The 12,928-nt window shown below is 38.1% G+C and overlaps 1 protein-coding gene across 1 annotated transcript in view; it reads right to left on the bottom strand.

Annotated features, from left to right (window-relative positions):
- Window positions 1-1,482, bottom strand: part of LOC136771475 (monocarboxylate transporter 2) — a 28,664-nt gene extending 27,182 nt beyond the window's left edge. Inside the window, exon 1 of the mRNA XM_066723809.1 lies at window positions 1,221-1,482. The gene's annotated coding sequence lies outside the window, so the exon portion shown is untranslated. The remainder of the gene's footprint in view (window positions 1-1,220) is intronic.
- Window positions 1,483-12,928: the final 11,446 nt, after the last annotated feature.

Here is a 12,928-nt window from a genome sequence, read left to right as displayed (position 1 = left end):
CTCATCATGTGGTAGTTTAGAGGGATAAGGATCACATGAGAGTGTGGCTCATGTTTCCATAAAATTATCTGGGCATGTCTGTGATTAAATAGCTGTAACAATAGCTGGTGTCTGGTGTGTCATTCTGTATCTCAAACTAAGTTTTTATATGTGAACAACACATTTTAATAGCAGATGTACTTTTCATTAAAGTAGCATCATCATCATTATTATTATTATTATTAGTAATAATAATAATAATAATAATAATAATAATAATAATAATAATAATAATAATAATTTCCAACAAATTAAATGTCTGTTACCCTGGGAAAGTTTGTCATGTTGACATTGACTTTATACCACTTTATACCAATCATTTTTAAATGTATGGCCAACTATATGTAAGAATATATTTTCTGTTAGTTCTGCCTATTATTATTATTATTATTATTATTATTATTATTATTATTATGATCCACCTGAAGTGATCAGTCAGTAGTCTAACCAACTGGCCAGGCCTGAACATTTTGTCCTTGTAAGATTATAGGGAGGACGATCAAACGATAATTATAGTGCAGCTTACAGAAAGTGCCTGTCTGTTCAATCCTACACATTGCTGTATTTATATATATATATATATATATATATATATATATATATATATATGTTTATATGAATGTATTATGGTACAATCATGCATTGCACGCAATATACCGAAATGCCACAAAATTATGCAAATCTAGGATACTCCATCGCTGCCATCTGCTCTCCTCTATGGGCAGAATAATGTATGAAAGAAAGAATGGCTGATACAAACCGGATTTAACCAGTCAGTGTCCATCTAATCAATTATATATGAACTACAGTCTTAAAATGAATATTGATCATGTCTGAATAAATCAACATCAGAAAAAAAAAAAGTAGAAACACATGGACTGCATTCAACGCTGCCACTGTCCCATTTGCATGAACAGACCATTATATGATTATTAATGCGGAGCTAGGCAAATACAATAGCACATATATACATCCAGCATAAGCGGCCATCACTTACTCTTGCTATTTATATGATGGATTACGTTTTTTCCTTGATGCACTACATTTTGTCCTTAATGCACTGCCCGGGACATGCCAATGCACACGACGGGGCATGCTGGCATTTCCCCCCCCGCGCCATCGGCACACATCCCGCGCAGACGCACGCACATCGCCACGGAGGAAAATTAAGCACACGGTACCTTGTGTAAGCAGGTCTGTCCTAGACTGCTCCTGGGCTGGCTGACCTTGCGTGTGTGTCGAGAGCAGACACGGCTGGGTTTGAATGGGTAACTTGCAAGGAAGCTCTGACGTTTAGAGGGCGGGCTGCTGGTAGAAATGGTGCCGGTCCTGGGATCACAATACAGCAGAGGAGAGAGAGGCGGACCTGCAAAACCCGGATACTGCACGCTGATGACAGCTCTTGCGTAGTAGTAGTGGAGTAGTGATGGCAGCGTGGTCTAGACGTAGCATCATGTTTGCTTAGACATGGTTTTATTGTCTTATGCGCAATGCAATCAGGTGGAGTGGAACTGCAGCATGCACTTTTAGGCTATTATTATCATCATCATCATCATCATCATCGTCGTCGTTGTTGTTGCTGATGGTGACGTTTTGTTTAATCTTATTATGTCCTTTGAATATAATTAGTATTGCCATTATGCAAAGCATTGTGCAAATATAAATTGTACAGCTCCAGCACTAGTATTAGTAACAGCACAGTACTTGACATAGTGCAGCAGGAGCAGGATGCAAAGAAAAGGAAGGAAGTGCAATTATATATATATGCACAATAAAATGAAAGTGCTTTAAGGTTCAGCTATGAATCTTAATGCTTAGCATCTTATTAGACATAGGCAATGCAAACAATACATTAAAAAAAGGGAATGTCTGATGTGAATGTATTTTAAGATACATCCAGTGTTGTCCGTAGAAGAATGAAGAAGAAGTAGGTCAACTATGTTTATCAACAGGGATTTACTTAAGCTGCCTGGTAAAGCTGTATTATGTCACAGCGTTGGCCATTGCAAGCTCGACGCTATATTGGTAGGGTGACCAGACATCCCTGTTTATAACTGTGAGACATCAGCATTTCATGGTGTTTGGCTGCATTTCATTTTCCACCTGTCACTCAAAGGTTACCATTTCGCAAACAGTTAGAGCAAGCCCAAACATTAATGAAACCGGCCCCCTGCTAAACTGTTATGGTGATGATATTTTAACTGCCAGTCTCCTTTTGGTCACTATAACAACACCCTCTGGATTTTGTAAACAATTCAGCTTTAAACCCCACAGGGTGTTGGTGAAGAATGTATCAGGTGTATGAACTGTGACGAACCCATGGAAAGAGTGCAAGCTGTCATAAAATACAAAATACAAAGAAATACATGTTTAAAATCTCAATTTATTTAATAAACATACCATGTGTGTATTATTCAAGATACAAATGTTTATCTTGTACATAGATATCCTACAGTGAGGGAAAAAATTATTTGATCCCCTGCTGATTATGTACATTTGCCCACTGACAAAGAAATGATCAGTCTATAATTTTAATGGTAGGTGTATTTTAACAGTGAGAGACAGAATAACAACAAACAAATCCAGAAAAACGCATTTCAAAAAAGTTATACATTGATTTGCATGTTAATGAGGGAAATAAGTATTTGATCCCCTATCAATCAGCAAGATTTCTGGCTCCCAGGTGTCTTTTATACAGGTAACGAGCTGAGATTAGGAGCACTCTCTTAAAGGGAGTGCTCCTAATCTCAGCTCGTTACCTGTATAAAAGACACCTGTCCACAGAAGCAATTAATCTATCAGATTCCAAACTCTCCACCATGGCCAAGACCAAAGAGCTGTCCAAGGATGTCAGGGACAAGATTGTAGACCTACACAAGGCTGGAATGGGCTACAAGACCATCGCCAAGCAGCTTGGTGAGAAGGTGACAACAGTTGGTGCGATTATCCGCAAATGGAAGAAACACAAAATAACTGTCAGTCTCCCTCGGTCTGGGGCTCCAAGCAAGATCTCACCTCGTGGAGTTTCAATGATCATGAGAACGGTGAGGAATCAGCCCAGAACTACACGGGAGGATCTTGTTAATGATCTCAAGGCAGCTGGGACCATAGTCACCAAGAAAACAATTGGTAACACACTACGCCGTGAAGGACTGAAATCCTGCAGCGCCCGCAAGGTCCCCCTGCTCAAGAAAGCACATGTACAGGCCCGTCTGAAGTTTGCCAATGAACATCTGAATGATTCAGAGGAGAACTGGGTGAAAGTGTTGTGGTCAGATTAGACCAAAATCGAGCTCTTTGGCATCAACTCAACTCGCCGTGTTTGGAGGAGGAGGAATGACCCCAAGAACACCATCCCCACCGTCAAACATGGAGGTGGAAACATTATGCTTTGGGGGTGTTTTTCTGAGGGGACAGGACAACTGCACCGCATCAAAGGGACGATGGACGGGGCCATGTACCGTCAAATCTTGGGTGAGAACCTCCTTCCCTCAGCAAGGGCATTGAAAATGGGTCGTGGATGGGTATTCCAGCATGACAATGACCCAAAACACACAGCCAAGGCAACAACGGAGTGGCTCAAGAAGAAGTATATTAAGGTCCTGGAGTGGCTTAGCCAGTCTCCAGACCTTAATCCCATAGAAAATCTGTGGAGGGAGCTGAAGGTTCGAGTTGCCAAACGTCAGCCTCGAAACCTTAATGGCTTGGAGAGGATCTGCAAAGAGGAGTGGGACAAAATCCCTCCTGAGATGTGTGCAAACCTGGTGGCCAACTACAAGAAACATCTGACCTCTGTGATTGCCAACAAGGGTTTTGCCTCCAAGTACTAAGTCGAAGGGGTCAAATACTTATTTCCCTCATTAACATGCAAATTTATAACTTTTTTGAAATGCGTTTTTCTGGATTTTTTTTGTTGTTATTCTGTCTCTCACTGTTAAAATACACCTACCATTAAAATTATAGGCTGATCATTTCTTTGTCAGTGGGCAAACGTACAAAATCAGCAGGGGATCAAATACTTTTTTCCCTCACTGTATGTCCATGCCTTTATAGTTTATACTACTGTCTTGTCATGTGCTTTTCATTCCTGATTAGTTAACCAAAACATCAGCCTTACAGCCCTTTCCCCTTAATTTATGTGGCATAATATTTTGTAAACAAGGTTAGCTTACCTTGTTTTCATGTCATAGAATGAGCACTCGTGATTACAGCTTACTCTAGTCTATCCACTGGTGACAGCCTACTTATTATTGTCTAAACCTACCCACCAGTGTCTCTGGAAAGCCTTATCTGAACACGAGGCAGAAAAAAGGATCATTCATACCATTATTATTTTTTCATTTTAACATTACCACTACTTTAAATATACAGTGTGTGTAGAAGGTATTGACACCCCCCTTGGAGTTTGTCACATTTAGCTGGTAGATTTGCATGCTTTTTATTATTATAATCATCAATACAACATGCTTTACAGTATCAATGTGTTTAAAAGTTTGGAGCTGAACAAATAAATACATAAAAAATAAAAACACAAAAAATCTTAATTGGATAAGTATTGACCCCCTTACCAATAAAACTAAATATTCTCTGCCTACACAAGTTGCCTTCAGAATTTCCTAAATATGTTGACTGGAATCCATCTGTGTCCAATTACTTTTCCCAATTGCTAACACACGTTTGCTGAAACTGCATCTCATGTACTCAAAACTCTAAACACTAAACACAAAACAGTCATCCAATTTCCCCAAACTTCACAGAAATTCTGCAGAATGAAACACAGCAATCAAAATCATGTACTCTCTGCTAAAAATGAAAGTGCATCCTAATGAGACACAATCAAATGAATAGAACTTTGTGACAACAGATATCACACTGCTATCAGAATGTATTTCAGCGTAAAGACTAAGGCCGGGATTAAATCAAATCTTTGACCCACCCGCTAACAGAAAACTACAGAACTGTGTTCAGTTGCGGCTTCATTTTCAGTAAGATGACACTTTCTTCTAATCATAAATGTAACCGCTGTGATGTACAGGTTTGTAGTTTGCTATTAGTGGGTGGGTCAAAGTTTTGATTTAATCCGGCCCTACGATTGTGTTGTTATATATTATGTTTGTTTGCTCAAAGAAAAAAGGAACACAAATACAAAAAGTTTTATGTTTCCATATGAAAATACATTTTAAACAGCATACTATCAGAAAACATACAGTAAATTATATTTTACATATGCAAAGGAAGAAAAATAGGCCTACATAGTACTACTTAGTATGTTAGATAAATTGTACGAAACAGATAAAGAATCTGTCAAAATACAGTAAAAACTAAATCACAACAATCAAGAACAAAATACTCCAGGGCAAAAAAAATTGCCAGATAGCAGGGGAGATATCATCTGGCACGGCAGATCCACCCCTGATGGGACTCTGCTGGGATGTCTCCGCAAGCCTCCTCCACTGCCTGGAGAAGCACCATACACTCATGGGGTGTGTGATCGTACACCTCCTACTGCCATGCTGAAAAATACTCCTCCAAAGCAGCACATTTGCCAGTAGTATTGCAGATTTGGTGTGTGGTTCTGGTAAATGAGTTACAGGTTTCGGTCACTGTGCTTCAGGATCCAGTTTTAGTCTGTAATCAATTGTGAAAAACTGTCATGTGGTGATGTACTCAGATTGAGCACACCTGTCTTTCTAAGGATAAATACACCTGTCTCTGTGAGGTCCCCCTGGTGGACATTGTATAGAAAGCACTATGAAGACTCAGGAAAAGAGTCAGGGACAGACTCAAGTTGGGGGAGGGATATAAAAAAGATATCAAAGGCACTGAGAGTCCCACGGAGCACTGTTAAAGCCATTATCAAGTAGTGGAAAACACATAAAACCACCCAGACTCTTCTACGACCAGGTCATCCTCCAAAACTCAACAACTGTGCTAGAAAGGCATTGGTCAGAGAAGCAACCAAGAGGCCAAAAACAACCCTCAAAGATCTCCACCATCTCACAACTGATATGGGAATAACTGTGCATGAGTCAACAACAACTCAGATACTCCACAAATCAGGGCTGTATGGGAGTGGCGAGGAGGAAGCCATATGTGTCTGGTGAAAGAAGAACACTGCTCATCTCTCAGATAACACCATCCCCACTTTGAAACATGGAGGTGGCAGCATAATGTTGTGGGGTTGCTTTTCATCTGCAGGGAATGGTAGGCTTGGCAGAATAGATGACAACATGGATGGAGCAAAATATAGGGAGATCCTTGAGCAAAACCTGGAACAGTCTGCAAAAGACCTGAAACTGCGACAGCAATTAGTCTTTCAGAAGGACAATGACCCTAAACATAAAGCCAAAAAAACCTTGGAGTGGCTTAAAACCAAGAAAGTGGCAGTGAGTGGCCAAGTCATAGTCCAGACATATTTGGTAAAATGTTGTTTTCTTAATAAACTTGTGACATACTGTTTTATTATACCGATAGCTAGTTAATCTTTGTGTGGAAAAAAAGAGATGCACAGACAGCAAAATACATTGTTGCTATTAAGGTTGCTCTGTGGGGTTCTGTTACCATATCTGTAGCCAGAATTAAAGCTGCTCACAGATTGAATGTACTTGTAGAAACAGATGTACATTATCTCAATTTGATAATTATCATGTCTGAAATACCATATTTTCTGTATTTCTTGGCGTAATTGTAAGCCCATACTATCTGAACACTTGTGTGTAATAGCCTACCCATTGGGTTTGGCAAACAAAAGAGTTATTGGGAGCAAGGAAAATATATATATTGATAACTGCTTATAAGAGTAAGTATGTATTTTCATACTTGGATACTCAGTCATGCACATTCAGTGGTCTTATGTCCCACAAAAAATATACATTGTTTAAATGTTATTTACTTCAACTGTAATGTGCCTGTAATTATCCACATCACAGTGATATGTGTCCTTTAGGTTGCTGTCTACCTGACACCTTTTGCAGTTGCTAGAGATATTCCTAATTACACATACAACAAAATGTGAAGTAAGGCATTTAGCTGTGAGAGGCACAAGACACACTAGCCTCCAGAACAGCCCCCAAAACAGAACAAAACGTATGTCAGCCTCTATTTAGTCTTTTCCTAAAGTATTTTGTAGTTATGAGACAAAATCCAAAAATAAATGCATAGGACAGAATGACAGTTATGATGAGGTACAATTGCTGGATACAGCATTATTTTAAAATCTGACTGAGACACCACATTTTCAGTTTGAAAACATTCTAGAAGTGTGCAGAAATAACTAAATGGCATCACAGTAATTAATTCAATATGAACATTTGAACAGTTGAGGATTCCATAAGTATAAGCAAGCAGAATTGGAATCAGTTTGGCTCTCATTTGCATGCAGTTAGGGGGGACACTCTTGGGTCAACCTTAAGCAGCTTTTATGGATGAAACCCATTTATACATGGTTCTTACATAAGCCCCTTATCTCAAACATGCACCTTTATTCATTTTCTTCACAGGCGGTTTGGTAAGGATATTGTGTCTGTGTCATATATTTGTTTGTACCAACATTTGCTGATTAGAAACTAAAAAAAAATAAGATTCTTCTCAGATTTCAGATGTATTATTTGAAAAATTCTGATACCCACAAATAATTTTGGGATGGCATGTGTTGGTGAGAAAACAAAGGAAATAATGCAATAATATTTTCTCTCTATATATATATATTTATTTATTTTGAGGTTGTTATAACAAAAATGCCTGCAAACCTTGGCCCACACAGTTATAATGTATAAATGTGGATAGTATTATTGTTGAAATGTGTATATAGTCCAGCATACTCTAAAAATCAGATTTATGTGCACATACTTATTTTATTATTATTATTATTATTATTATTATTATTATTATTATTATTATTATTATTATTGTTGTTGTTGTTGTTGTTGTTGTTGTTGTTAAATACAAGGAATAAACCATTGTACATTGTCACTAAGAACTTTCTAAACAGTAGACACTTACACCATGTGAGATTGGATTGTATGTGAACTACTTTAAGCACACTGGTGTCCAACTCTGAGGTTTCACCCCTGCTGTAATCTCTTGAGTGATCTACTGTGGTATATTTAAGAAGTGCCTGAAGCAATAGCATCTCCTCATAGCTCTGGATAAAGGGAATTCCAGCAGGGTCATTGCTACGGTGTGAGGTCGAGGTTTCACTAAATAGGAGAGATGTGTAACAGGAACCCTTGCTGACCACAATAAAATCTACACAAAAGTGGTGTATAAACCCACTGAAAAGGAATATTTTTGGTTTACAGTCAAGCAATCAGTGTTTGTGATCATGAGATTAATATGAATGATAAGTACAAAATAATGTGTTTTATTTGTGGGTAATTCCATTCAATATAGTCATATTAGAATTAGGATCATATTAGAACAAAAACATACTCTGTGTTCAACTCATTTTCTTCTTCAGGGCATAAAATGCAAGTTTGGATTGGTTTAAATCTGGAGAATGACTTGGCCAGTCTAAGATATTCCATTTTTTTCACCTGATTAGCTCCTTGGTTGTACTGGCTGTGTGTTTTGGCTCATTGTCATGCTGCATGGTGGGAATGTATTATAGAAAGCCCACTTCCCAGGACTCCCTGATACAAATTTCTCCCACACAATTGATCAGACTAAATCAAAACATTGACCCACTGCAAAGAACTTAATGTCAGGTTTAACTTGGTTAAAAAGAAAAGTCCTCTGTCAAACAATAAGCCACTATCAAGTATTGCAGTAAGTCTCCGTGCTTTCCAGTCATATTTTCTGTTGCTTTGAATAAGGCTTATCCCCAAGTCATCTGACACTAAAGTGAAAAAAAATAAATTCCATCTTTTGAAGTGCAGTATGTTCTTTCTATGACCTTCAACAAGTGAATAAATATGAGGGCAGTCAAAGAGCAGTCAAACACATCCACAAAAGCAAAGAAAGAACCAATAGATGTCTGAAGTCCATATATTTTGATGAATATAAAACCAGCTTTATAAATTTATTGTTGACAAGGTGGACTTTCTATTTAAAGCAATTTGCTCTCCAGTAATTGATTGATTAAAAAGGCAAAATGTTTTATAACAAAATAAAATATATAGAATACGTCTGGAAGATGGTGTTGTATTTCTCATGCTGAAACTAAGAGCTATGATACTGCAAACACAATTTAATTTAGAAATGAACTGAAAATACCATGACCCTAGTTTTACACTAATGTACTTTCTATAACCAGAGATACAGAGAAGAAATACACAAGAAGAAATAAATATGTCCCATGGGTTGGTAGAAATTTTATCTCACAACCTCTTGCAAATTAAAATATGTGCAGCAAAGATCCCGGTGGACTGAGCCAAGTTAAGTGTTTAAACTGACACTCCATGGATTTTTATTTCCTGTCCATTTCATAGCTTTAATAACTTTCAAGGATGTTCAGTGTAATATGATATATGATTTCCCAACTACCAGTATCAATGAAATATAGAATTTTTGCACACTACTGGGGTATGGATACCTGCATTGTGATTAATTTTGAAATATTCAAAGAAGTAAAGTTTGTCAGTTTTATAGCAGTCATGTGTGCTGAGAAGTATGAAAAGAAAGAATGGCAGCTGAGAAAAGAATGGATCATGTAGGATTAGAATGAAAGAAGAATGATTATTCATACGGCATGCCATAAAACCAAGTTAAGACAGCGGGAAGGCTAGGGATTAGTCTGCTTAGTGTCATGGTTTTCACTGGTCACATTGGACGAGCATAAGAAGGGATCATAAAAAATCCCTGAAAAGTTGAGATGTGCTGTTAATATGTTATCATTTGAAACAATAATCACAATGTAAAACTCTACTTAATGCAATAAGGTGCTGAAAGACATACAGTTAATGACTATATTTGTCATGGAATGTTTTGGAGGGGGAAAATATGTAATACGTTAGATTTGTTGCAGATTTACCTTCTTGCATAAACTGCAGCCAAAGTGTATTTTAAACACATCTATTTGGCATCATTTAATACCCAATTTAAAAAGTGCTACATATTCAAACAGCAGGAGATTTGTATTCAATTAAAGTAGCATTCAGAAAGTATTTGCAAGCCATTATGTGTCATATGGTTATTTATTCTAAACGCTAAGTGGCTTACATTGGAGATGTACATTGACATTAAAATATGATGAACAGCAAACAACAAGCAAATAATTCCTTAGGGAAGTATTGTGTGGAGGACCTGGAATTGTAGTTTGAATGAGGAAGATGTTTAATTTGTTTAATGGTAATTTTGTTGTGGTTAAAATATATATCATTTAAGAAAGGACAATACAGAGGGAGAGCACTGAAAGAAACCAAGCATTTGTAGAAGAAAGACATATGCTTGAATTGGCACCCATTTTAGGAAGGCCTCTAGCAGTGCAAAGCTTCTGAATGAATCTTCCTATCTTTTATTTGGTCTTTGTATGTATATATATATATATATATATATATATATATATATATATATATATATATATATACTCACCTAAAGGATTATTAGGAACACCATACTAATACTGTGTTTGACCCCCTTTCGCCTTCAGAACTGCCTTAATTCTACGTGGCATTGATTCAACAAGGTGCTGAAAGCATTCTTTAGAAATGTTGGCCCATATTGATAGGATAGCATCTTGCAGTTGATGGAGATTTGTGGGATGCACATCCAGGGCACGAAGCTCCCGTTCCACCACATCCCAAAGATGCTCTATTGGGTTGAGATCTGGTGACTGTGGGGGCCAGTTTAGTACAGTGAACTCATTGTCATGTTCAAGAAACCAATTTGAAATTATTGGACCTTTGTGACATGGTGCATTATCCTGCTGGAAGTAGCCATCAGAGGATGGGTACATGGTGGTCATAAAGGGATGGACATGGTCAGAAACAATGCTCAGGTAGGCCGTGGCATTTAAACGATGCCCAATTGGCACTAAGGGGCCTAAAGTGTGCCAAGAAAACATCCCCCACACCATTACACCACCACCACCAGCCTGCACAGGGGTAACAAGGCATGATGGATCCATGTTCTCATTCTGTTTACGCCAAATTCTGACTCTACCATCTGAATGTCTCAACAGAAATCGAGACTCATCAGACCAGGCAACATTTTTCCAGTCTTCAACTGTCCAATTTTGGTGAGCTTGTGCAAATTGTAGCCTCTTTTTCCTATTTGTAGTGGAGATGAGTGGTACCCGGTGGGGTCTTCTGCTGTTGTAGCCCATCCGCCTCAAGGTTGTACGTGTTGTGGCTTCACAAATGCTTTGCTGCATACCTCGGTTGTAACGAGTGGTTATTTCAGTCAAAGTTGCTCTTCTATCAGCTTGAATCAGTCGGCCCATTCTCCTCTGACCTCTAGCATCAACAAGGCATTTTCGCCCACAGGACTGCCGCATACTGGATGTTTTTCCCTTTTCACACCATTCTTTGTAAACCCTAGAAATGGTTGTGCGTGAAAATCCCAGTAACTGAGCAGATTGTGAAATACTCAGACCGGCCCGTCTGGCACCAACAACCATGCCACGCTCAAAATTGCTTAAATCACCTTTCTTTCCCATTCAGACATTCAGTTTGGAGTTCAGGAGATTGTCTTGACCAGGACCACACCCCTAAATGCATTGAAGCAACTGCCATGTGATTGGTTGGTTAGATAATTGCATTAATGAGAAATTGAACAGGTGTTCCTAATAATCCTTTAGGTGAGTGTATATACACACACACACACACACACACACATTTGAACAAGTTTTAGTTATATAATCCTTTATTATATCACACCCTTTTCAATATCCTCCTTTCATTCCTCAGTTTTTTAGATATTAAATGTCAGCTTACTGTAGCCTTTCTGCAGTGGTCTAAAGATAAATTGGAGGTTGCACAAATTAAGTTACTACCATCGTTTCAAACACAGTTGGTTATTGCTCTGGAAGATAAGAAAATGTTGCTTTTGTAGATGTTTAATACCAACCATTCTTAAATACATACACACATAAATGCAAGATCTTTCAGAATTACGCGGGCATATGCAAAGCTCCTTTCAAATTACGTTCCCTTTAAATTACGCCAACGTATGCCTTCGACTACACCACTGCCCAGTTTGAGGTTTCTTTGTTTTGTGCACGTGTACAGTGATCAATAACCAATCCATGTGCGTACATTACTTTGGATTCACAGAATTTTCGGTGTAAGAATCTTTGGCATACTATTTTTGCATACAGCATTCACTCCACTGGGATCAAATGGACCTATTGCTTGTTCCAAGAAATAACATTAAACATCAGTATGTTAATTCATGTTTTCAATAACCATGGTGCCAGCCAAGCCAAGTTTATTATTATTTTGTAGTTAATTGATCAGCAATTAGATAAGAAAGGACACCAGGGTTAGGGTTAACTCGCATTTGTATAAATTGCGAATAGATGCATTTATAAAGTGTCACCAAATGTACTCTCATGTAACTTGTAGGATGCTGTATTTTTGTAATAAATAAATTAAAAGTTTATTATCAGGTTTGCCCTCTAAGTACGACTTTCTGCACTTCCCTTAGGACAAAAATACAGTTTTGAATATGTGACCTTGGGTGGCATGTGGTCATCAGTCTTTGCCCAGTGTCCTACTGTCATGGCACCAGTGTGACAGCCGGAGGCAGGGACTGAACCACCAACTCACCAGTTCCAGGACACTGAAAAGCGGGCAAATGCTGCCCAGGAGGCGTGTGATGCTCGTACGCTGGTGATTTGAAGAGGGAAATATATAAAGGTGAAAAAATATGTTTCTTGCCAACTTTAATCAAATAGTTTTAGAGTCATTAAGTGAGCTGGACAACTGTCTTTGGAGGTACAAAGCAATCG

Source organism: Amia ocellicauda, chromosome 15 (assembly GCF_036373705.1).
Source record: "Amia ocellicauda isolate fAmiCal2 chromosome 15, fAmiCal2.hap1, whole genome shotgun sequence".
NCBI classification, from domain to species: domain Eukaryota; kingdom Metazoa; phylum Chordata; class Actinopteri; order Amiiformes; family Amiidae; genus Amia; species Amia ocellicauda.
The sequence above is the reverse complement of the archived record's forward strand: the minus strand, read 5'-3'. Positions and strand labels throughout refer to the sequence as shown.